General features: G+C 43.9%; 1 long non-coding RNA gene across 1 annotated transcript; it reads left to right on the forward strand.

Moving 5' to 3' along the window:
- The first annotated feature begins 375 nt into the window (after nt 1–375).
- LOC132210063 (uncharacterized) lies at nt 376–17,810 on the forward strand. The gene is made up of 2 exons (XR_009446249.1): nt 376–455; nt 17,533–17,810. It is a non-coding gene; the product is annotated as an uncharacterized LOC132210063 (long non-coding RNA).
- The last annotated feature ends 7,110 nt before the right edge of the window (nt 17,811–24,920 follow it).

Raw genomic sequence — 24,920 nt, forward strand, 5'->3', positions numbered from 1 at the left:
AGACTCGAACCAAACACAAAAAGGCACATTACAAAGTTAAGAGGCCAACTTTGGCCAAATTAAACTTCAGTGAAAGAATAACGATAAGAAGGCCTTTGTGGGTTATAATTGACCGCCTGGTCCAGCTGTAGCTATCAAAAGCCTTTGATCCTCAGCTGGCAGTTTTAGGCTCGAAGTGTCATTTCTGGAAATGCTGCTGTGGAAATTGAAGGTTTTCTTTCCGTGCTCTTTGTCTTATTGTGGGAACGTAAACGCCATATCAATTCCCCAAACAGGATCAGGTAGTGACAGCGAGGCAGCGCACACACACACGCACACAGGCGCACGCGCGCACACACACACGCACACAGGCGCACGCGCGCGCGCGCGCGCACACACACACTCGCTCCACTACCACCCCCAGCCCCCTACTCTCCCCCAGAGGCTGGTGGTCTTCCTGCTACATCAGATCTTTGGTAAGTACACACAAAATTACAATGGTCAGAAGTTCAGAAAAAATCAATCACATATTCCAAAGGGCATCTTTGATTTGCTATTTTGCTCGGAGCTTCGAAGGCTGAGGGGTGATATTACAGAGGTTTATAAATGGATAGGGTGAATAATCAAGGTCTTTCCCCAGGGGTAGGGGAGCCCAAAACTAGAGGGCACAGGTTTAAGGTGGGAGAAGAAAGATTTAAGAAGGGATCTAAGGGGTAACGTTTTCACACAGAGGGTAGTGCGTGTATGGAATGAGCTGCCGGGGAAGTGGTGGAATCTGGTATAATTATAACATTTAAAAGGCATCTGGATGGGTTTATGTAAGTGTGACCTGAACCTGTCCATACAACGTGACCCCATGCCTGCTCACAACGATGTGGCCCGTGTTTGAAAGACACAAAATGGCCAATAAGAGTTAGAACAAAATGGGACAGTCCGCTCCAACACTGAAGTGAAACACAATGGCACCTTTAAACAAGATAACTCCAAGGTCAGCAAATCAACAAGCATCTGAGACAGTTTTGATCCGTGAAAGCCTAAGAACAGACATTCCAGCCTTATTAAAGAAAGATGATTGTGCCGGTAAATGCATAATGCCAGGTGCAGGTCTCACCCCATGAACCAGCCAAGATTGACTCCCTAAGCAGCTGCAAAGACAACAGTCAAAGTTACTTTGTAGTAAAATAGTTGCTTCTTTGAAACTACCTGCAATATTAAATAGAGTCTAGTTAAAAACTCCTTAATCATAGGGGTAGTTTTAAGGTATAACCAAAGTACAATACAAACATTAGGGGAAAAGCATTTAAACCTAGATGTGAAAATTAATTAACTTTAATAAAAATCTTATACGAACAAGATAGATCATTCACAACTCATTAATTACAAAGTGCTAACAGTAGAAGTAGTTGCACAACTTTACATTTTATAAGTAATTTTATAATAGAAATTAACCTTATAGCAATTAGTTAAAAAATAACTGTCTTTTGTGTTTTTACATATATAATTAGGACAGTGGGAAATGTTGGAGGAATGGCTGAGTTTGATAAAAGAAAGCACATGTGGTACTATGAATGATAGAATTCACACTGTTCTTAGAAATGAGCAGCCTGAGACAGATCCAAAGCAGTTTAGCCAGTAGCTTTGAAATCGAATGAATAGCATGCATTGAAAGATCCCAAGGCCTAGAGATTACCATGTCTGGTAAATGCCATAAGACCATGGAACCTGAGGCCGTCCATAGGAATGCCCAACATTGATAAGGTGTCCCACTGGATTGGCGTATGGATTAAGAGGGAGGGACAGCATCTATGCTGTATTTGATTATTGCAAAAGAAAGTGCATAAATATATTTTCACTATAAAAATTAGGGTGTGTTATTGATCTCCATTCCAATTCGGGGAAGGTTCTTTGGCTATTTCCCTGCATTAACTAGTTTCTGCTTAAGTAAACATCTTCTACTTGTGTGAATCCAGTCTGCCTCCTGAGTTTTTGTCCGCTGTTGGGGGTTATTAATAGAAAGGTTTTAGAGCGACAGGGGGCAAATTCTGGCAAAACAGGACCAGATTAATTTAGGGTATCTGGTTGGCATGAATGACTTGGACGGAAGGGTCAGTTTCTGTGTACATCTCGATGGCACTAAGTGTGGCTAGGGCAAGAGACCGAGACAGACAACAGAACCAAAGGTGTCAGAGGCAGAGTCAAATCTAGCCCAGAAATATAATAGAAAGCCAAAGTAAGGAAGTGAAATTTGAACAGGGTTAAATTGAGAAGAAAGAGAGTCAAACAGAGAAAACAATACATGTCAGATGAAGACAAAGCGAAATAAATCTTTGAAATGAACAATTAAGCCAAACAGTAGGAGCTGACCAAACAAAGCAATGAGTAATGGGACAGAGATAGAGAAACAACATGGCAAATATGGCTAATTCAAAAATCTACGTTCTCTTCTATTATTCTGATCTTCCGTCTTCAGCTTATATACATGCTTGATGATCAACCCAATACTGAAGTTCACTGGCACTCTAATGATTGAAGCATACTACTCAGTCATTACTAGTCTTTCTATTGATCTATAAGCAATTCCACTTTCCCTTTAAAATTCCAGGGGTCTAATTGAACAGTTTTCTCAAAAGAGTCAGTGCGGTCAGAGTGGACCAAATGCCCACCCTTTCGTATTGCGCTGTAAGCTGCTCCAACAATGGCCGCACTTCAGAAAGTAGCTCAATGCATATGAAATTAAACAAAGAAATGCAGATGCTGGCTATCAGAATCAAAAACAGAAATTGCTGGAGAATCTCAGCAGGTCTGGCTGCATCTGTAGGGAGAAACCAGAGTCAACATGTTGAGTCTGGTGACTCTTCATCAGAACACGATTTGAGCCACTTAGGAGTTAACAGGCTCCCACACGAATGGATTTTTTTTTCCATTTATACAATTGTAATATTGAAATAATTACGACACTTCTGATGTACTCCACTAAAATGTCTTCAATCAGATCTCCTTCCATAGTGCATCATTATGCTTTTATCCACATATGGCAGCTGTAGAGTCATAAGGTCTTTCAGGGCCATTATGATTCCCATTCCTCTTTTATTTTCCTCAAATTATTGTAACTCTGCTTTCAAAGTAATTTTAGAGAAAGCTACCAACACGGAACAGAGATTCTGGGGGAAACTGCTCATTGTCATTCTAGGCTTTTACTGATCAAATGACCTATGCTTGGGGCCTTTGGTGACCCTGACCTTGTCACTGTTTTAACACTATTATGTATCTTCAGGAAATATTCATGGAGAATCCAATGTCCTTGACTGTCACATGGGGTAAAATGCAAAATGAGTTTTTAAAAGAATATCGATATAAAATAGCAGAAATTTAACTTGTTCAGAGATGTTATGACCTGAACCCAGATCTGCTGGTACAATCCCAGCTGATATAGATACTTAACTTAGAACTCAAAATCCCCTGCAAAGCAGCCTATCGAGTCCACATTTAGGCAAGGCAAATCAGGGCAGGAGTTAAACACTTAACAGTAAGGTCCTCAGGAATGTTACTGATCAAAGAGACGTTGGAGTACAGGTTCACAGCTCCTTGAAAGTGGAGTTGCAAGTAGATAGGATAATGAAGAAGGCATTTGGTAAGCTTGCCTTTATTGTTCAGTGCATTGAGTACAGGAGTTGGGAGGTAATGTTGCAGCTGTACAGGACATAGGTTAGGCCACTTTCGGAATACTGTGTTCAATGCTGTTATCCGTGCTACTAGAAAGATGTTATGAATCTTGAAAGGGTTCAGAAAAGAATTTACAATGATGTTGCCAGGGTTGGAGTGTTTGAGCTATTGGGAGAGGGCAAATAGGCTGGAACTATTTTCCCTGCAGCTTCAGAGGCTGAGGGGTGACCTTATAGAGATTTATAACATCATGAAGGGCATGATAGAGTGAACAGTCAACATCTTTCTCCCCACGGTAGGGGAGTCCTCAACAACAGGGCATAGGTTTAAAGCATGATTAGAACAACTTAAAAGTTGCAACTTTTTCCATGCAGTGGGTGATGCATGTATGGACTGAGATGCCACGGGAAATGGTGGAGGCTAGTACTGTTACAACATTTAAATGGTTTAGAGGGATGTGGGCCAAATAGTGGCAAATGGGACTAGATTAATTTAGGATATCTCATCAGTACGGACGCATTGGACTGAAGGGTCTGTTTGTGTCCCATACATCTCTGCGATTCTATGGTTTGTGGACCCATTCCCAACCACATTGACCCTAGGGTGCCACAGCACTGCCTGCAAGCCACTCCCCAGACTGCAGGGACACAGACTCCCTCAGTGTGAACACCCTGACTGGGTGTCTGATTGGAGCCCATTCCCTGGACTGGCATGAGGGTGGTGCCCTAGAGGGTGACAGGACCCCCTGACTGACGGCTGCCTGAATAGACTTTGGTGAAGACTATCCCCTAAGATTGAGGCACGGCTGCCGGCTTGCTGCGACGCAGTGTGATTGCCACAAAAGCCGCCGGGGCACAGTGCGGGTGCGAGATTTGATATAGCACACTGCTGCACCGCAGAATGTCTGCCACCCCCTCCCCCCCCCAGCTTGAGGGCTAAGGGGAAGCAAGGTAAGCTGCCTCATCCTGTTTCTTATGCTGAGTGACATGGCAAGGCAAGGCATCGATGCTGCAAACATCCAGATAGGAACTAAGTGAGTGAGCATTAAGAGAGCGAGCGAGCAGCCCTAAGGTAGGGTCCGTCAGTCAGCTGGGCCCCTGCACATGTGTACAAGACGTTGCTACTGTAACCTTTCAATGTTAGCTACTTGTGCGCACTGTACTTCCAACAATGGTTTGTCAGCATATTGGAGAGGTGCCATAATGGTCCACCAGAGAGGTGCCTGAAGCTAATATCCGTGGATGAGGGGTGTGCTCAGCTGGCATCCGTGGATTGCACTCAGAGATGACTGTCTGGTCCTGGGCGACATAAAAATCCTTTAGAGCAAACGGTAAGCTGAAGTCACTAGCCACCGCTCTCATTCCCACATTGGGTTTTCTCAGACCATTCAGTCAGGAAGGAAAGTGAATATTAATGAGCTGAGTTCATCCATGAACAGGGTGCTCAACAAACAATATTCCTGCTCAATAAAAACCGAGAGGACTGCGGATGCTGTAAATCAGGAACAAGAACAGAAAGTTGCTGGAAAAAGCTCAGCAGGCCTGGCAGCGTCAGTGAAATAAAATAAGTCAGGGTTAACGCTTCGGGTCCGATGACCCTTCCTCAGTTCTAAGTTTGAAATGTTCACTCTGATTTTTAACGCACCGAGTAATCCTGCTGAGTTTGCAGCTGGTTGCTGCCTGGTAATGAACTGACCTCGCTGCTTAGGAAAAGCACAAAAAGATGGAACGAATTGCTGCTGCTGTTGAAATAGACCTCGGAGGACACGGACCCTTTGTGATTTCAGCTCAGAAACAAACAGGAGTTCCCCGAGGTCATGTTTCAGCAGCCCTGGTCTGCCATGTATCCACTGATTGCCTGTCTTGTGGACTTCCGGCATGACCGTGTACCTGGACTCTTGTCACCCCCAGGCAACCATGCAGCCTTCTACATAATGCACAAACTGATAGCCCACTTCTTTTTGGGAAGTATTCTCAAACATTTAAAAAATGTGCACAGGCAAAGAATTCTACAGACTCGGCAGCTTCAAGTCTACAAAAACAATTCTAAAGGAAACAGAAACTAAAACCATCTCTTCCGCCTTCTTAACATATTAATTACAGTGGTGACCACATGTGGAATGCGCTGTCGGCAGTGGTAGTGGAATCAGATACTTTAGAGACTTTTGAGCGACTCTTGGATAGGCACATGGAGGAGAGTAAAATGTAGGGTACGCAGGGTAGATTGATCTTAGTAGGATAATAGGTCAGCACAACATCGTGGGCCGAAGGGCCTATACTGTGCTGTAATTTCTATGTACAAACTAACCTGGCATCGAGATGAGGGAACAGTGTAAGAATATGGCAATGGAAGGTGATGATCAGCTATCACCTAGAATGGTACAGCAGGGTTGAGGGGCTAAATAGCCTATTCCTAGAATAGTTGAAGAGATATAATTTTTCTGCACACTCTAAATAAAAGACTCTGCGTATGAGTCAAGTAAACAAAAGAGCAATGTACTCCGTCAAATACTAAATCTATTATAAATGTATCAGATCCTGTCATTAATAGTAAGCTTGGGTATGTGTAAATCAGTGTCAACTGCTCTATAATTGTAATGTAATACAAACCAGGTAAAAAGAAGCTATTCTCCTTCTTCAGGAACTGTATGGTTTTCGACTCTCACTGCCAACTCCTATACGTGCACAGTCCACAGCTAGAAAAGAAAACCAACCTTTCACTCCCTTCAATAACTGTATTGGCTGTGTGTATCTCAAGTGTTGTAGATCCATCAGATGCAGAATCAAGTAGTGTGCACCAAGGTGAACACAGCAATAGTTACAACAGTAGCCTGTCAAAATTTGGAGACAAAGCTGAAGAGATCAAGATAAAAAAAACTAGCAAAGCATGAAAGACTTTAAGCAATGTGCACAGTTCTGGTTGCCCTGCTAGACGAAGGATGTTATTAAACTGAACAGGGTTCGGAAAAGATTTACCAGAAGGTTGCAGGGAATGGAAGGCTCAAGTTATAAAAATAGATTGGATCGGCTGGGACTTTCTTTCACTGCAGCGTAGGGGATTGAGGGGTGGCCTTACAGAGGTTTATAAAATCATGTGAGGTATTCATAAGGCGAGTAGAGAAGGACTTTTCCCTACAATGAGGGAGTTCAAAACTAGGGGACGCATTTTTAAGGAGAGACAAGAAAGATTTAATTAGGACATGAGGGAAAACTTTTATTTTTAAACACCACAAGTGGTTCATGTGTGGAATGAACTGCCAGAGGAAGTGGTGGAAGCAGGTACAGTTACAACATTTGGATGAGAGAGATTTGGATAAGTACATGAATAGGAAAGGTTGAGAGGAATATGGGCCAAGCACAGGCAGGTGGGATTAGTTTGGTTTGGAAACATGGTCGAGGTTGACTAGTTGGACTGAAGGGTCTGTTTCCATGCTCTGAGACTCAGTGTGAAAAAAAAACTGGATTAACCAGGCACATTCTTCTTGGAAGAAAGAAGGTTAACGGCTGATTTGAACAGAGCTGTTTGAAATAATGACTAGGTTGAGCTTAGTGAATAATGAGAAAGTGCTTCCAGTGGAAGATTGATCAGGATTCAGAAGACAGATTTAAGATGATTAACAAAAGAACCCACAGGCAGAATGAAGAAATGTTATTTTTGAAAGCAGGTTGTTCTGATCAAGAGCACATTGCTGAGACAGGTAGTGGAAGCCAGTTCAAATTTAATAGAATAAAACAAGGGCTGAAAATAGAACTGCAGAAGTTGGAGGAGAGCAGAATAAGCAATTGGAGCTTTAAAACAACAAAAGGATCAAGGAACATTGTCATATGACAGCAGGTAATGATGGATTGGTGAGTACTGCAGCTTAATTTTTAGTCTTTAAGCTGGAAAGGGGTAACCATAAGACCCAAAATTCTGTCACAATTACTGTATTGAATCTATAAACCTGTTCACCTTTAGAAGTAAGATAGGTGATAGAACAGTTGTTTTAACAAATTAAATAGGTAAACATTTTAGACAGGTAAGGCACAATAGATGGCATACGCATGTGTTTCTGGGCTGTTAAGTAATTTTGACCAACTACATCTGCATTAAGGGCTTGCTTAATGAGGAATTTCTGCTCAGAGTTGCTGAGCTGGAGTCCGGGCTACAGGCATCAGTGTTGTAAAGAGACACTACTTAAGTTCATTAGTACTTCAGAGTTGGCCAATGACAAGGGCTGTGAGCGTGTGACTAATCTGTCAGCGATGGAAATTCAGGACACTTAGATGAAGAAGCCTTGGTCTTGGTCAAGCAGCTGTGAGCTACATGCTCCAGTCAGTATGGGAGCAAGGACTGCAGGGAGGATGAGCACACAGACAACAGCGCCATAGTGCAGAGTGCCATTCAAATGGAGTGGGGTGGCTTTGGGTCATGGGATGTAGGAATAAAAGGACTTAGTGGAGTGATAGGGGGCAGTGTGGTTCAGGGTTTAGGCACTGTTGTGGTTGCAGAGAACCAGTGGCATCAATGATTGTATTCTCTGCTGCCTGCCCAGTGCCAAGTTTTCAGACATTTAGGAACCAAGAACATTGACAGAACCAAGAATGAGTTTCTGGGGAAGGCTTTTGAGGAACTTGTTTTTCAAATTAAGATGAAAGATTACTACTGCCTGAGGATTGTCAGAGGGTCAAAAGGAGTGGTGTGGGGGGAAAGGGCTTGCCATGCCAACCACGATGGTCGTGTCCACTGGGTTGTACTGGAGATGCGTTTTCTCTCTACATACAAAGCTGAACAGTTGCAGCATTTCAAAATATAACAAATGATGACCCTCACTCCCCCGAGCACCGACACATTGAGATGTCCTGTTTGTCTCCACTCCGAACACACTCTTCCCAACTTGACCCATGGGAATGCTGATATGTCAGTGCTGTGGAGCCTCTCCTCCTCAGGAGCATGGTCCCTTCGTTCACTTACACGATTCTTTAAAACATCAGGGTAGGGGGTTCTGGGGACCAAGTGGTGGGCGAGGAAGGGCGACAAATATGTAGCGATGAAAGGATACTGAGGTTCGGACCTGGTCCTGGTTTCGGGTTCTGACCCACCCACACCCCCAGACCCCCAGATTAAAAATCTGGCCAAAATGTGAGCAAAAGTCAGGAAACAGAACGTTCCAGGTACAAAAAGACAGGCAGACAGCCAAGGCGGAAGAATAGCCCTGAGAGACAAGGGTGGCAGTCTAAAAGGATCTTGGTTCAAAGGATTAGGGAGAGTTGAATCAATGTGTCTAGTTGACAAAAGAAAGGTCAAAAACCGAAAGCGGGGGGAGTTTTATTTTGAGATCCTAGAAATAGTTCTGGCCATTTGTCAGAGAATTAAGCAAGAAATAAGTGGAAATTGGATCAATAACGTGATTGTGGGAGACCTTAATTATCCTAAGGCAGCTGATAAGCTTGACATCAATAGTGGGAAAATTCATGGTACGGGATAATGTAAACTTGGAGAAAAATAAGTTAATGTTAGACAATCAGCATGGCATTTGTCAAGGGCAGGTCACATCTGACAAAATTTAATGGAGTTCTTTGACTAGGTGATGTAGCCAGCAGATGAGGGTAGGGCTGTGGATGTTATATATTTGGACTTTCAGAAAGCATTTGTTGCGGCGCTACATGCCGGGTTGGTTAGCAAATTAGAAATGTTTGGGATTAGCGGTCCTTGGCAGCATGGATTAGGTGTTTTCTATAAGATAGGAAACAGAGGGCAGGTTCCCCAGCGATCGGAGCTGGAACCTGCTTGCTTTTACTGATTTGCGCAAGCGATTTGTAGATGATACTAAGTTAGGGAGAAGGGCGAATTGTGAGGATGACCCCATGCAACTTCAGAGGAACATTGACAGGTTGGCTGAGAGGGCAGGCACCTGGCAAATGAATTTCACCGCAAGGAAATGTGAGGTAATACATTTCAGTCAAGGAAACATGGAGTTAGAGGCTCAAATGACGCAACTTTGAGGGCAGTACAGGAGCAGACAGATCTCGGGATTTCTCTGAAAGTGGCAGACAAGTTGGAAGAGTGCCTAAAAATGTTTATGGCATCTTTGGGTTTATAGATTTGAAGCACAGAGTACAAAAGCAAGAAAGTGCTGCTACATCTCTACAATTCATTATGTTGGGAATATTACATTCAGTTCTTGGCATCTTATTTAAGGAATGCTGTTAAAGCCCTAGAGAAAATTCAAAAGGTATTTGCGAGAATAATACCAGGAATGACAGATCTCAGATACGAGGAAACATTGGAAAAAATTTCTTATGTTCTTGCCAATGATTCAACTGAATGCTTGATGTAAAACCATTCCAGGGCTATGTGGAATAAGCAGGAATGTGGAACTACCTTAATTAATCCACAATGTTCCATCACAGGTATGAATGGCTGAATGGTCTCCTCCACTACATCATCCTGTGACCCTGCGAAAAAGGATCGCTGGGCAATATAAAGGTTATGTGGTTTGCATTCTCATGAACAGCAACGCTTGTTGCACAGGTAACTGACCTGAAGCTCCAATGGTAACAGCAAACACACAGCTGCTGTACCTTAATGGCTCATCTGACACCACAAATAGATGTGAAGTTTTTTCTTCAAATGGTGAAAAAGCTAATGATAATAGTGACATGTTGACTTAAGGGCCTTTGACTAGATTTCAGGTGCAAAAAGCAATTAAGGTGGCGAATGGAACATTAGCCTTTATTTCCAATAAGAGGAAGAATACAAAAGAGAGGAAAGTATGTTATACAGACCAACAGTGGACCCATGTGCGACTTGGGAGAAGCGAAGGTAAGGTTAAAATGGACCAGTGATAACAAGAAAGAAAAGAGAGCCCAGAAACAGACAACAAAGTGTGAAGCTGGATGAACACAGCAGGCCAAGCAGCATCTCAGGACCACTAAAGCTGACATTTCTGGCCCAGACCCTTCATCAGAGAGGGGGATGGGGAGAGGGTTCTGAAATAGATAGGGAGAGAGGGGAAGGCGGACCGAAGATGGATTGAGGAGAAGATAGGTGGAGAGGAGAGTATAGGTGGGAAGGTGGGGAGGGGATAAGTCAGTCCAGGGAGGATGGACAGGTCAAGGAGGTGGGATGAGGTTGGTAGGTGGGAAATAGAGGTGCAGCTTGAGGTGGGAGGAGGGGATAGCTGAGATGAAGAACATGATAGGGAGGCGGGGACGAGCTGGGCTGGTTTTGTGATGCAGTGGTGGGAGGGGAACAGCTGGGCTGGTTTTGGGATGCAGTCGAGAAAGGGGAGATTTTGAAGCTTGTGAAGTCCACATTGATACTATTGGGCTGCAGGGTTCCCAAGTGGAATTTGAGTTGCTGTTCCTGCAACCTTCAGGTGGCACCATTGTGGCACTGCAGGAGGCCCATGATGGACATGTCGTCTGAGGAATGGTAGGGAGAGTTAAAATGGTTCGCGACTAGGAGGTGCAGTTGTTTATTGCAAACCGAGCGGAGGTGTTCTACAAAGTGGTCCCCAAGCCTCCGCTTGGTTTCCCCAGTGTAGAGGAAGCCACACCAGGTACAATGGATACAGTATACCACATTGGCAGATGTGCAGGTGAACATCTGCTTAATAAGGAAAGTCATCGTGGGGCCTGGGATGGGGGTGAGGGAGGAGGTGTGGGGGCAAGTGTAGCACTTCCTGCGGTTGCAGGGGAAGGTGCCAGGTGTGGTGGGGTTGGAGGGGAGTGTGGAGCGGACAAGGGAGTCATGGAGAGAGTGGTCTCTCCGCAAGGCAGACAAGGATGGGGATGGAAAAATGTTTTGGGTGGTGGGGTCAGATTGTAGATGATGGAAGTGTCGAAGGATGATGCGTTGTATCCGGAGATTGGTGGGGTGGAAGATGAACAGGTAGTGTCAAGTCAAGGAGGCAGGACTAGATGGAGGATTGGACAGAGGGGATGAGGCTGGTGGAGGGGAGATTTTGAAATTGGTGAATTCTATGTTGAGGCTGTAAGTTTCTGAGGTAGAATATGAGGTACCGATCCTCCAGTTTGTGGGTGGTGTCATTGTGACACTGAAGGAGGCCCAGGATGGACATGACACCCAGGGAGTGGGAGAGTGAGTTAAAATGGTTAGCGCCCAGAAGTTGTTATTGATTAATTGAGCACAGAGTGCAGATGCTCCACAAATCTGTCACTGAGTCTGCGCTTGGTCTCAATGATGTAGAGGAGACAGTATCAGAAGCAACAAATGTAGTAGACCAGGTTGGAGGATATACAGGCGAAGTCCTGTCAGATATGGAAAGTTTGTCTCGTGCCTTAGATGGAGGTGAGAGGGGAGGTGTAGGGGCAGGAGCCGAGCTGAGACGGGCTTGGGATTAGCGGCAGTGGAGGTTAGAAGACAAGCACCAAGAGAAGAAAACGATTTTCAAAAGCATACAGACCAGGAGCAGAGCTGCTTCTACACAACTGAATGCAAAGTCATACGACAGCAGATAGATAACTGATGGGTGTTGCTCGATTGTCTCTTCAGACTGGATGTTATTTTAGTTAAGAACTTAAAACCTAAAAACGTTACATAGATAATTAATATTTTAGAACTTTAAAACTAAATATTTCTTCACTTCATAAAGTTAAAGGGGTCTGGTAGTTTGTCCGATGTAAACAAGAATTTCAAGTCTATACTTAAATGGGAATAAGGATAAAATTGGAGTTTAGGCCCACTGTCGGTTAGGTTAAGGTATGTCTGCAGAGATCAGGCCCGTGGTTTGTACTTCATGGGAAATGCTATGCATTCCTGGCAGTCCTATATAGGAGGTGCCTCTAGCTGGAGGCAATCGAGCTTTAGGCTTATGTGTTTGAGGGACAGCTTGGGAAGACTATGGTGCATTCAAGTCTGAGAGGTTTGGGGATGGCCCATTTCAAGATATGGTCGTCGTGCTGGTTAAAATGCAGACACAGAGAGAATGGGTAACTATCAAACAGAAGAAAAGGGGACCAGACAGGTAGTGAGGAAACTGTTGAGTCCATCTTGTTTTCAAGCATTGGAAAATAATGAGAATGACGGCCAATATGGGTCAAGAGTACGGAGGGTGGTTCAGCTACTCTGGTGTGAGTGGGGGGTTGGTGGAGTTGATAGTGGTGATTTGGAGGGAGATATGTAAAAGGGAAATAAATGGTATGAGATGATGGAGTGAAATGAGTAGACATGTACTTATGTGGCCATAGACATGACTTCAGGATAGTACATTACCTCCAAAAGGTGCCAGGGTCAAAGATAGGTATCACAGAACAACTGTAAGGGAAGGGTGAACAGACAGAGATCATGGGCCATTAGACTAGAATAGAAGCCCTACAGTTTGGAAACAGGTCATTTGGCCCAAAAAGTTCATACCACATCCAAAAAGCATCGGACGCAGACCCACGTGACCCCCCCCCCCCCAAACCTATTCCTGTAACCCTGCATTTCCCATGGCTGATCCACCGAGACAACACATCCCTGAATACTATGGGCAATTCAGCATGCACGTTTTGGACTCTGGGAGGAAACCCAGAACACCCAGAGGAAACCCACGCAGACATAAGAAGAACATGTAAACTCCACTCAGACAGTCAGCCAAGATTGAAATCAAACCCAGGTCCTGGAGCTGTGAGGAAGCAGTGCTAACCACTGAGCCACAGTGCTGCCCATGTTGGGACCAATGACTTTAGGAAGAGAGAGAAGCAAGCAAGCAGATTTTGGGGAGTTAGGTGGGAAATTGAAAAATAAGACTTAGATGTTTATCACATAGTGGAGAATATTCGAATAAAAGGATACAGGAGATGAATGTTTGGCAAGAGAGATGGCACAGGAGGGAGTGCTTTAGATTCTTGAAGCATTAATACAATTTCTGGGTGAGATGAGTCTGTACAATGGTTGACATCTAACAGGAACAGGACTAGCATCCTTCAGGAACTGTGTCTGTGACTATCTATCTGTGCGCGTAAGTATTTTAAGCCAGATACAGGGAGATTGGAGAAGCAGAGATGGAATTAGATGATAAGGCAAGCAGCAGCAAGTCTGGAAGGCAGCGGAAACATTTTTTATGGAAATAAGTAGCCCCAAGCCTGCAGTTGCCCATCGCGTCAACACACCACCATGTTGCCTGGCCGAAATTTCTGTCAGAGATCTGCTGCTGTTTTCAAGCGAGACTCGGTGAAAGCTAGAAGAACAGCATCTCATTTCCTGCTTGGAGACGCTGCAGCCTTCAGGACTCAATATTAAGTTCAATAATTTTAGAGCCTGAACATCTCCTTCCATGTCCTTTACCCACTCTGCACCCAGGCCCTCTCATGACAAAGTTGGCCCTTAGAGCACAGCCAACCCACTTTCACTTATTTATGGTCTCCATACACAGATTTCCTTCCTCCCTAGTTTACTACCACCCATCGCTTTGTCGACATAACTGTCGTTCCCTCGACAAGCTCTGTTTCCACCTACGTGCTTACTCTCCCCCACCACTCCACCCCACCCTACCCCACACACCTCCCCAACCCTGTCAGCAGCACACCTTCCACCTTTTCCTCGCTGCGATCAGTTCTGAAGAGTCACCAGACCAAAACGTTGACTCTGCTTTCTCCCCTCAGATGCTACCATGCCTGCTGATCTTCTTCAGCAGTTTCTGCTTTTGTTTCAGATCTTCAGCAACTGCAGCCCTTTCGTTTTATTTAAATGCAAAGATCAAGACAGATCACTTGGCACAGATAGGCATGTGGGAGTATAGCATAGCTCTGACAGTGACGTGGCAGTCAGAGTTGGGCAGGATTAGCAGCTCAGTCTCACTGGTTATCAAGTATTCAGGCTGATTGGCACTGTATCCACAAGCGTCCACTCCCTCCACCGACGACACTCAGTAGCAGCAGTGTGCACTGTCCCGAAGATGCACTGCAGAAATTCACCAAAGATCCTCACCAAATCCAATCCCACAGCCTCTTCCATCTAGAAAGACAAGGGCAGCAGATATATGGGAACACCACCACATGCAAATTCCCCTCCAAGTCACTCACCATCCTGACTTGGAAATATATCGCCGTTGCTTCACTGTCACTGGGTCAAAGTCCTGGAATTCTCTCCCTAACGGCATTGTGGGTCAACCCAGTGCAAGTGGACTGTGGCAGCTCCAGAAGGCAGCTCACCACCACCTTCTCAAAGGCAACTAGGGATGGGCAAGAAATGCTGGGCCCAGCCAAAGAAGCTAAGTCCCACAAATGATTTTTTTTAGGAAAAGATGCAATGTAACAGACGAAGAGGAGGGGACTTTGCAATATTTAATAAAGAATTAATTATAGCCTCCTGGAGGGATATATCTTGGAAATAGCATCAAATGAGACCATATAGGTAGAAGTAAAGGTGATAAGAGGCAAATGCACTGTGAGGTGTGGGCTGTAGGGCCCCAAAACGAAGACAGGGGAGATAGTTGTTTGAATATAATCAAATTTCAGAGAAGCTCAAGAATAATAATACAACATTAACGGTAGGAAATTTTAACTGCCCGAAGTTTAGCTGGGATAGTTTTTGCCTGCAGGTTAGGGAGGGAGCAACATTCGAAAATTGCACCTTTTTTTTAAAAGCTAGCATGTAAAGAGTCCAGCATAAGAAAGGGAAGGCATGTTAGTAGGGAAACATTTTAGACATAGTGATCATAACTCAGTTAAGTTTAGGAAAAGAAGAAGGATAGGCCAGAAATGAAAATCCTGAACTGGGGAAAAGCCACTTTTACTATGATGGTGTACAAACTGGCCCACATTCAATCATTGAAGGAGAATGGAGTGGGAGTAAAAAGGCCAACGTGTTCCAGTAAAGACAAAAGGCGGGCACCAAAAGTAGCGAATCTTAGATGTTAATGGACATACCCTCCCTCCTCTTCTCCACCTCTCCTTCCTTTTTTCAGACAATCCTTCAAGGCAGGCTTGTATAACATTCTGGCTTACTGTTGGAGCAGAGGTTTACAGCACCGTAAGAGAGCTTCTGGTTCATCATGCCGATAACAACCACCCAACCATTCCGATCCCATTTTCCAACACTTGGAATTAGAAAATCCCAACTATGGAAGCAGGCCATTCTGCCAGAATCCAATCTCAACCCTCCAAAGTACATCCCATAACGTACACGTCTTTGGACTGTGGGAGCAAACCGGGGCACCCAGAGGAAACCCACAAAGACACAAGGAGAACGTGCAAACCTCACACAGGCAGACAGTCACCTGAGGCTGGAATTGAACATGGGTCCCTGGTGCTTTGAGGCAGTAGTGCTAACCACTGAGGCACCATGCCATTGCAACACTTGGTTCAGAGTTGTTTGTCTTGGCATCACAAGTGCACATAAATACTTCTAAAATGTTCCAAGGGCTTCAGGCCTTTTATCTACAACACTGTCTGCTTCATTTTGCATCAAACCTACTCAAATGTGTCATTACACACCTCTGGAGTAGATGGGATTCGAACCCATGTCTCTGAGCTCAAAAGATTAGGGCATCACAAATGTGGCAGAAGAGCCTGCAGAGAGTTACATGCCGACAACAAGCCTATGAAGGCAGTCCTAACCTTCAGGTGCTTCTGGAACTCTGCTTCAAAATGTGGAGTGTGTAAGGACCTGATCAAAGCAGTATCTTCATTCTCCAGTGTCGACCTCCTCACTTCTGTTCTCGAAAATCAGTTTTATCCGAGACAAAACCAGAAATTGCTGGAAAAATGTAGCAGGCCTGGCAGCATCGAGGGAGAGAAAGCTTTAAAATTGGTTGTCCAATTTGGGATAAACACTCAACCGCTGTATGAAAACCGGACTAAAGCATAATAGGACAGACAATGGCTCTGCAATGAATTTCCAGGACCATCCCAAAATCAGGGCAGGTTTGTGTATGTATTTGGGTCCTGACTCCCAAGAGCTTTCCAGATAGTAGCCATCAGACCCACCAGCCCTGTAAGATCAAACCACCTCGTCAGGAGTGGAGGCTGTTAGAGGGGGCCATGTAGGCCAGCTACTAGGGGAGATATCTCACTTCATTTCTTCAGATTGTGTTTGCGTTCAGTAATTGTCACCTTTCAATTAGCCAGGAAGCAAGCCACATTGGAACCTGCACTGATCTTTGGTGCCCTGTGTCAGAGTAGTGAGGAGACATTGAGAATTTCCAGAGCTGTCTGATGACTTGCGGGAAATACAGGTTTTCATTTCTTTTTTGGCACTAACCTCCCATTGCCTCAGGAATTCTTGGCAGCTGTCAGGGTCTGTTCAATGGCATTGAACTGTGCCAGCAATTAACCATTTTCCCAGGCCCAGCATCCAGTCTGGGTTGGATACATGTTGCTGGGCTCCTGGGATAGAAAGATCTAAGTTCAGTTGACAAGATCTCACTTTTTGCACATTCTACATCTTAGATGGTAAATGGGGAGTGTGGACCAAGTATCTCTGCTAACTGCTGTTGAAAGGCACCTTTGGGACATTATCAACACTTTTAAGCTATTCAAACTGAGAGTGTGTTTTCAGTTGCATGTACACTAAGTTCTCGCCAAACGAGCACATGCAGGAAGGCCATCTCAGTTAGAAAAGTGTGTTGGGTCCTCACAGGGTTGCATAGACACAACCCTTCACATTGCATCAGGGACCCACTTAACAGTCAACTGCAGTGATGTGGGCTGGAGTCACAGGGAGACCACACCAGGTGAGGGCGGACAGATTTTCTTCTCTGAAGGACATTAGTGAAGCAGATGGGTTTTTTCTGGCAATTAACAATGGTTTCACGGTCATCAGATGCTTTTTATGGAATTCAAATCCCGCCATCTGCTGTGGCGAGATTCCAATCCGCGTCTTAGTTTCTGGATTACTAGCGCAGCAATGATACCACTAGGTGATCACTTTCCCCTTTCTTGTACCCTGCATTTCCTATAGTTAATCGATAATTTAGCATGGCCAGTCCACCTAACCTGCAGATCTTGGGGTTGTGGGAGGAAACCGGAGCACCCGGAGGAAACCCACGCAGACACAAGGGGAGAATGTGAAAACTCCACACCGATGGTCGCCTGAGGATGGAAATGTGACATGTTTGTTGCTACAGCACCATTGCACTTCCAGTGATTCAGAGTGTGTAACAACCTGAGATGTAATACCACAAATATAAATCTTCATGAAACAAAAGTGTTTAAAATTAAATTATACCATTGACAATGTCTCTGTTGCAATGGCATCCACTAATTATTTCCCTCAGAATTCTCCCCCGAACATGCAGTTTTAATCTAGCAACTTCATGTTAATTTGCAAGGAATTTGTCACATAAAAACATCAGAAACAGGAGCAGGTGTAGGCCATTCTATAAGATCATAAACAGCTCTTGTTGTGCAGGGATAGCATCCCTATCTTTGGGCTAGAAGGACTGGATTCAAATCCCACCAGCTCCAGAGCTGTGTCATAACACAACTGCACTGGTTGATTTATATTATAAAAAATGTAAAAACTTATGACTATCTGCCCAGGCTTCAATTCCTCATTTGCTCCCGTTCAATATTTCAGAAATTGATCCATCTCTTTTTTAAATAATTTCAGTGATCTCACCTCCAAAACTCTGTAGGGTAGAAAACACCAAATACTCACTACCCTCAGAGAAGAAATTTCTTTGATTTGCAGTTTTAAATTAATATCCCCTTATTCTGTAACTGGGTCCCCTTGTTTGAGATCACCCACTCGTGGGCAACACCTTACAGAATCACAGTCAAATAGCCCAGAAATGGACCCTTCGGTCCAACCAATCCACGTCGACCACGTTCCCAAACTAAACTAGTCCTGTCTTCACTTTACCCACATCCCTCCAAACATTTCCTATTCATGAATTTATCCAAATGTCTTTTAAAACGTTGCAACTGCATTCTATCTGGCAGTTCATTCCATATACGAACCACTCTGTAAACACATAGTTACCTTTCATGTTCTTTTTGAATCATGTTCGTCTCACCTCAAAAGTATGCCCCCTAGAGTTGAACTCCCCCACTATAGGAAAAGACCCTTGTCCTTCACATTATCCATGTCCCTCATGATTTTATGAACCTCTACAAGGTCACCCCCTCAACCTTCTAGAATCTGGTGAAGAAACATCCCCACCTGTCCAGTCTATTTTTCACATCTCAAACCCTCCATTCCCAGCAACATCTTGGTAAATCGTTTCTGAACCATCTCCAGTTTAATAATATCCTTCCTATAACAGTACTCCAGATGAGGCCTCACCGACGGCCTGTACAACCTCACCATTATGTTGCAACTCCTATACTCAATGGTCTGAGCAATGAAGGCGAGCGTGCTAAACACCTTAACCATCCTGTCTACCTGTCACCCAAATTTCAAAGAATTATGTGCCTGAACCCCTAGGTGTGAACCCAGGACCTGGCCATTAACTGTATACGTCCTGCTTTTGTTTGCTTTACCAAAATGCAATACCTCGCATGTATCAAAATTAAACTCCATCTGCCACTCCTTAACCCATTGACCCAGTTGATCAAGATCTAATCTTCTCAGCATCTCCCTTGTCAAGACTCCTCAGAATCTTGTATGTTTCGATATGTTCACCTCTCATTCTTCTAAACTGTAACAAATAAAGGCCTAACCTGTTTAGCCAGGTTCTCCATAAGTCAGCCAAGAATAAAGCCGGTGAATCTCTTTTGAATTGCCCCCAATGCCAATTGATCCTATTAAAATTTTATGGTTCAAAATTATGCACAGTGCTCATCAATACCCTGTAGAATTGAAACAAGACTTCCCCATGCTTGAATGTTAATGAAGACCAAAATTCCATTTACCTTTTTAATTAGTTGCTGCCCCAGTAATTAATTATTTCTGCTTCATGCACAAGAACACCCAAACTCTGTTGTGGAGTCTCTGTCCATTTAAATAACACTCTATCTTTTGATTCCTTCACCTAATGTGCATAATCTCACATTTTCATATACTAAAGCACATCCGCTAAATTTACCCACTGACTCGATTTACCTGTATTCCCTTGTAGATTCCTTCTGTCCTCCCAACTGTTTTTTTTTGCTATGAGTTTCAAGTTTTGTTCCTAAACCATGAAGAAAACATCCTCAGTTTTTCATTCTCAGATCCAAACTGGGTGCCTTCATTTTCCGCTACACTAAGCTCAATTTGCCACATTACAGATCACTTACTAGATCTGCAACCCAGCGACTCCCTGTTCTCACCTAATTCTCACAATTGACTGTGTTTCCCAACTTAGTGAATCTTTCCGTTCATCTGTATTGCTTTTGCCAAGTCAATGAGTTCTGTGATGAAAAAGAAAGGTCATGTCCAGATCCTTGAGGAACAGCATTCAAATCAGGTTACATTGAGTTGTCCCTCCTTCTCCGACCACCCAACTATATAGCAAACCACATTACCTCCAAATCCCTGCACTTTGTTGATGGAAACCGAAATGATTTTGTTTGAAGACAGCCTCAAACTGAAAGAGAAAGCAAAGCTTTAGTTTCTATGAATAGCTGAGACCTTTGGATTCTACAGCAACAGGATTTAGCCGTGACCTTAGGTTCCTACCAACTGATTTGGAAAAGAAGAAAGGTTCTCTGGGATTCATTTGCAGTTAGGGCTTGAGTAACATAGAACTGAGAGTGCACCCAGGCATTCTGAGGAAGTGAGTGCTTATTTTTAAGCCAGTAGAATTGATTATACTGGGGCGTAATAGAGAGGGGGGTAAAGGTGGCCATGGTGCAGGGGGTTCTGTGGAAGCTCCCCTTTTTAAGTGATAATCATTTTCATGGTCCTGGATGGAGTTTCCAGATGTTATTTGACGATCAAAATTCTACAGGAAGAGAAAGGGGTTGGGATCTGCTTGAGGAATGCAGAGTTGTACAAAGAACTATCCAGCGTCATTTATGCTGGGGAAACTATCAGCAAATGCATAAGAACTGCCTTTGTTGTGTTAGCTGTTTGACATGCAATTCACAAGTTTATTGAATATAAACTGATGAAAACGTGGGGAGAACGTTCAGCAACTTTGTAGATGACGCCAAAGGTTGGTAGGGTGGTTAGTAGTGAAGAAGATGGTTGCAGGTTATTGGAAGATATGGTTGGGTTGTTCAGACCGGCAGAGCAGTGATGGATGGTATTTAACCCTGATAAGTGCAAGGTAATGCACTTTGGAAAAAGAAACAAGATGAGGGAGCATTTAATGAATTGCAGGACACTGTGTAGCTCAGAGGAGCACAGGGAATCTTTGGGTAATTATTCATAGAACCCTGCACCAGAGAGAGCACGTGAATAAGATCATTAAGGCAACATACAAGACACTTTCATTTGTTGTGTTATACAGTGCAAGAACAAGGAGGTAATGTTGGAGTTGTACAGAGTGTTGGTTGGGTTACAGCTGAGTAGTGTGTAGTTCTGGTCATCTCATTCTACAGATACTCGGAGGAGATTCACCAACTGCTGACAGTTTCTCCAACATAAAAGACACTGTGTAGTTTTTTACAACTCTGGGGGAGGGTGTTGTCTGGGTCGGAGCAATTAAGCTATAAAGGGGACACTAGATAGGTTTTCTCTAGAACGGAGAAGGCTGAGAGGAGATATGATTGGAAGTGTATCGGATTATGTGGTGTTTGGGCATGGTGAGTAGGGAGCAGATGTTCCCCTTGTTGGGGAGGCATAATTTTAGGGCAAGTGGTAGGAAATTCAGAGGGGTTTTAAGAAAAAAAGACCTTTTCACTAAGAGGGTGGTGGGAATCTAGAACGCATTGCCTGGGAAGGTAGCGGAGGCCACAAACCTTACAACCTTTAAAATAAATCGTAACATTCAAGGATAAGGTACAGGAAATTGGAATTAGTCCACTTTTCGTCGTAGTTATTGTCAGTGCGGGCTCAATGAGCCAAAGGGCCTTTTCTGCACTGTACTATTTTGACAACTCTAAATTGCCCATTAATTTATGTTCAATTTATGCCAAGTTTAGTTTGTTACATTGAAGGTTTTTTCAACAAGTGTAATTTTGCTCACTGGACCTTTCCATTTGGGATCTGATTCTTGCAGATTATCAGTCACAATCATAGAATTCATAGAATCCCTGCAGTGTAGAAACAAGTCCTTCAGCCCAACAAGTCCACACTGCCCCTCCAAACAGCATTCCACCCAGATCCATCTCCAGCCCCCTACACTTTCCCTGTAACCCTGCATTTCCCATGTCTATTCTACCTAATTTACTCACCCCTGGAGCACTATGGGCAGATTCCCTTGGCCAATCCACCTAGCCTGCACATCTTTGTACTTTGGGAGGAAACCAGAGCACCCGGAGGAAACCCACGCAGACAAGGGGGAAAACGTGCAAACTCCACACCGACAGTCACCTGTGGAATCGACTGGTGTGCTTCGGCTACCAAAATGTGGACGTGGCCGACCAGGAATCTCTCCTGCTCTTACCACCGGCCATAGGAATTTCAGAATGACTTAGGGATTAATAATGTTGGACCATACTATTGAACATGTTCTAAGGTCATCAGGACATGATGGGGCATGAACCCATAGGTAGGGAAGCACTCACTGCCCCACAGGACCACACATTCTTCCAATAACCGAGGTAGAATTCATTAGGGTTTGGATGTTTTATTTGACCTATCAGTTTTCCCATTAACATTCTCCGTACTCAGATTTCTCCCATTGATTTATTTTTAGTTTTTCTGCGCCCTCAGCATTTTATCCTCTGATAAACAGCATGAACAGGGACAGAGAACATTCAGTTAACGAGACTGCCATTTCCTTGTTGCTAATTAAACTATCAGCTGATGGCCATCTCTAATGTGGTCTCATTCCCATGCTATCCCTCTTCCTCCTAATGCATTTACTGAGAATTTTATTATTGGCTTTGACATCCCTTGCAAACTTTCTTGTATGCCTTTTCGCACTTATTGCTTTGTCCGGCTCCTTTTCTTTTTTATTATATAGCTCTTTCAGTTCATTGCATTTTCACTTTGTGCAGACATGTAAAAATACCCATGAATCTGATTCACGCTTCTTATTACGATAATGAGTGAAACTGAGTCACTCATCAAGTATAATCCAAGCCCCCAAAGTCCTAGCCTAACGCATGTCTACAAAAGCTCTCATTAAAAATCAAGTGAACATCTCATCAACATTAAAACTGACCTGGGATGACTTAAATAATGACAATGGGCACCATCTTCTTTGAAAGTTGTAAGTTGGGCTTTTCTTTTGTTTCACTGTTCCCTTTTATTAAAATCATCTCTAGTGATTAAATTATCAGTGCTTCTAGCTGAGTTTGAACAATTATGCTCACTCTACCATTTACTTATTTCTTGGCACATGTATTTTGTTACAAAATTCAGAGAAAAGTGTTGATACAGTGTCGCCATTCTCAAACGCCATCTTAAAACATGGAGCAATAAGCCAAAGTCACATCGAATCGTTATTGACTTACAAATTGCTCTCTCATTTGAGAAAAGAGCCTGGTAGTGATTGAACCTGACAGCCACCATACCTCAGGCAAGGGGAGCGGTTACCTTCGTGGTAACCTTGCCCAGTGATGGGGAATGAACCCATGTTGTTGGCGACCACAATGCTTCAAGAGTCAGCCAACTGAGCTAAACCAACTCCCGAAATAAGCCAAAACATAGAACACAAAGGCAGGAAAATAGAAGAGATAAAGAAAAAAAGTGTTCGATTTTACAGTCCTACTTATTAAGTGGTCCGCCATGGGCCTGGTGGCCAGACACGAGTCCCCTTCGCCATGCCAATGCCACTGGAACAACAGTGACCACTCTTCGGCACCATCTTGCCACCACTGATGCCATTTGGCCACTCAGAGTCCTCGTTGGATATCGCCAATGCACCTGCCGGTTACCGTGCCAGCCCAAACTCAAATCTACCGCTGCCACAAGCCCACCTCGCCGAAGTAACAGTTGCCAGGCCTCGTACCAGATCCAAACCACGCCCCCCCCCGCCCCTCCTGCACCAATCTGCATTGGATGCAGACACTGCCGGGCACGCAAATTCATCTCTGCCGCAGCAGGCACAAGGGGGTGCTAGGGCATCTTCGTCAATGCTGAAGCTCACTCTGAGCCCACTTGGTACCATGAAGGAGATAAATCATCGCTGCCCTTCATTGCACTAAACATTAGCCCTCGGTGCACTGTGGCAGCAATAAGATTATGTTGAAGTGGGACTTGAAGGTGTGACCTTCTGACATGGCAACGTACAGATGGAGCCAAGCCGACACAAACCTCATCAAGATTAGGTGTTGTTGACTGAGTGAGGTCGCCCACTGCACTTGCAACCACCAACATACACCATCCTCAAGTCTGCCAAAGCCTCCGTTTTCACATTTTCACCTGGTATTCAAATCCCTCCCTACTGCCATGCCTTTTTATTTCTGCCAGCTCTATGGCCCTTTGACTAATCTCTGCTCTGGTTCATCCCTCTGTGTTCCAACATTTTCAGCCATTATTTCCATGTCTAGTCACAGAGCTCTGAACTTGCCTCATTAAATCTCTCTGCATCTTTTCATTCCTGTCTTCTTTGGGGTGCTTGGTTTTGATGAAGCATATGATTGCCAGTCCATTTTTTATGCTATTATTCCCCCTGTGAAGTACTTTGGAGTGTTTTATGACATTAAAGATGCTATAAAAACAAGAAATTGGAGCAGGAGTGAGCCATACAGCTCAAGTCTGCTCTGCCATTCAATAGGATCGTGGCTGATCTTTGACCTCAAATCCAGCTTCCCATCTGACACCAGGACTGTAATTTTTGGCCCTCGGGGAAATGAATCTCAGCCTTGAAAATACACAGTGAATGAGCACCTGTACTGTCGCATTCTGAGATAGAAAATGACAAAGATTGACTACCCCTGAGTAAGATGCAAAGCCGTTGTTATTTGCAGTTCTCATACCATTACGCCGCATTGCAACTCTAGTGAATTTTGGGAGCTCCTCTTAAATCTGTAGAAATGTTGAAAAGGTGAAGTGACTCAAAAAGTAGCAAACTTGCATCGAGTTTAATGCTAGAATAAAATGAAGTGCAATGCATTTTCTGACTCAATTTTGATTAACTTGCATGAATAATATCCACATAAAGCCCACAGTCGCCTGTCATAACGTCAGTAGAAATAAAAAAAAAGCAGTATGACTATCTGTTTACTGCTCTCCATCTTCATTCCCCCCAAGAGAAATCAGAATAACCAAATAGAACTTACAGGTCATAACAATTAATAATGCTCCCCAATCTTGCTCCTTAGTCCTGCTTAAAATGCACTACGCAGTTCATAGATCCATTTATCATT

The sequence above is a fragment of the Stegostoma tigrinum genome, chromosome 10 (assembly GCF_030684315.1).
Source record: "Stegostoma tigrinum isolate sSteTig4 chromosome 10, sSteTig4.hap1, whole genome shotgun sequence".
NCBI classification, from domain to species: domain Eukaryota; kingdom Metazoa; phylum Chordata; class Chondrichthyes; order Orectolobiformes; family Stegostomatidae; genus Stegostoma; species Stegostoma tigrinum.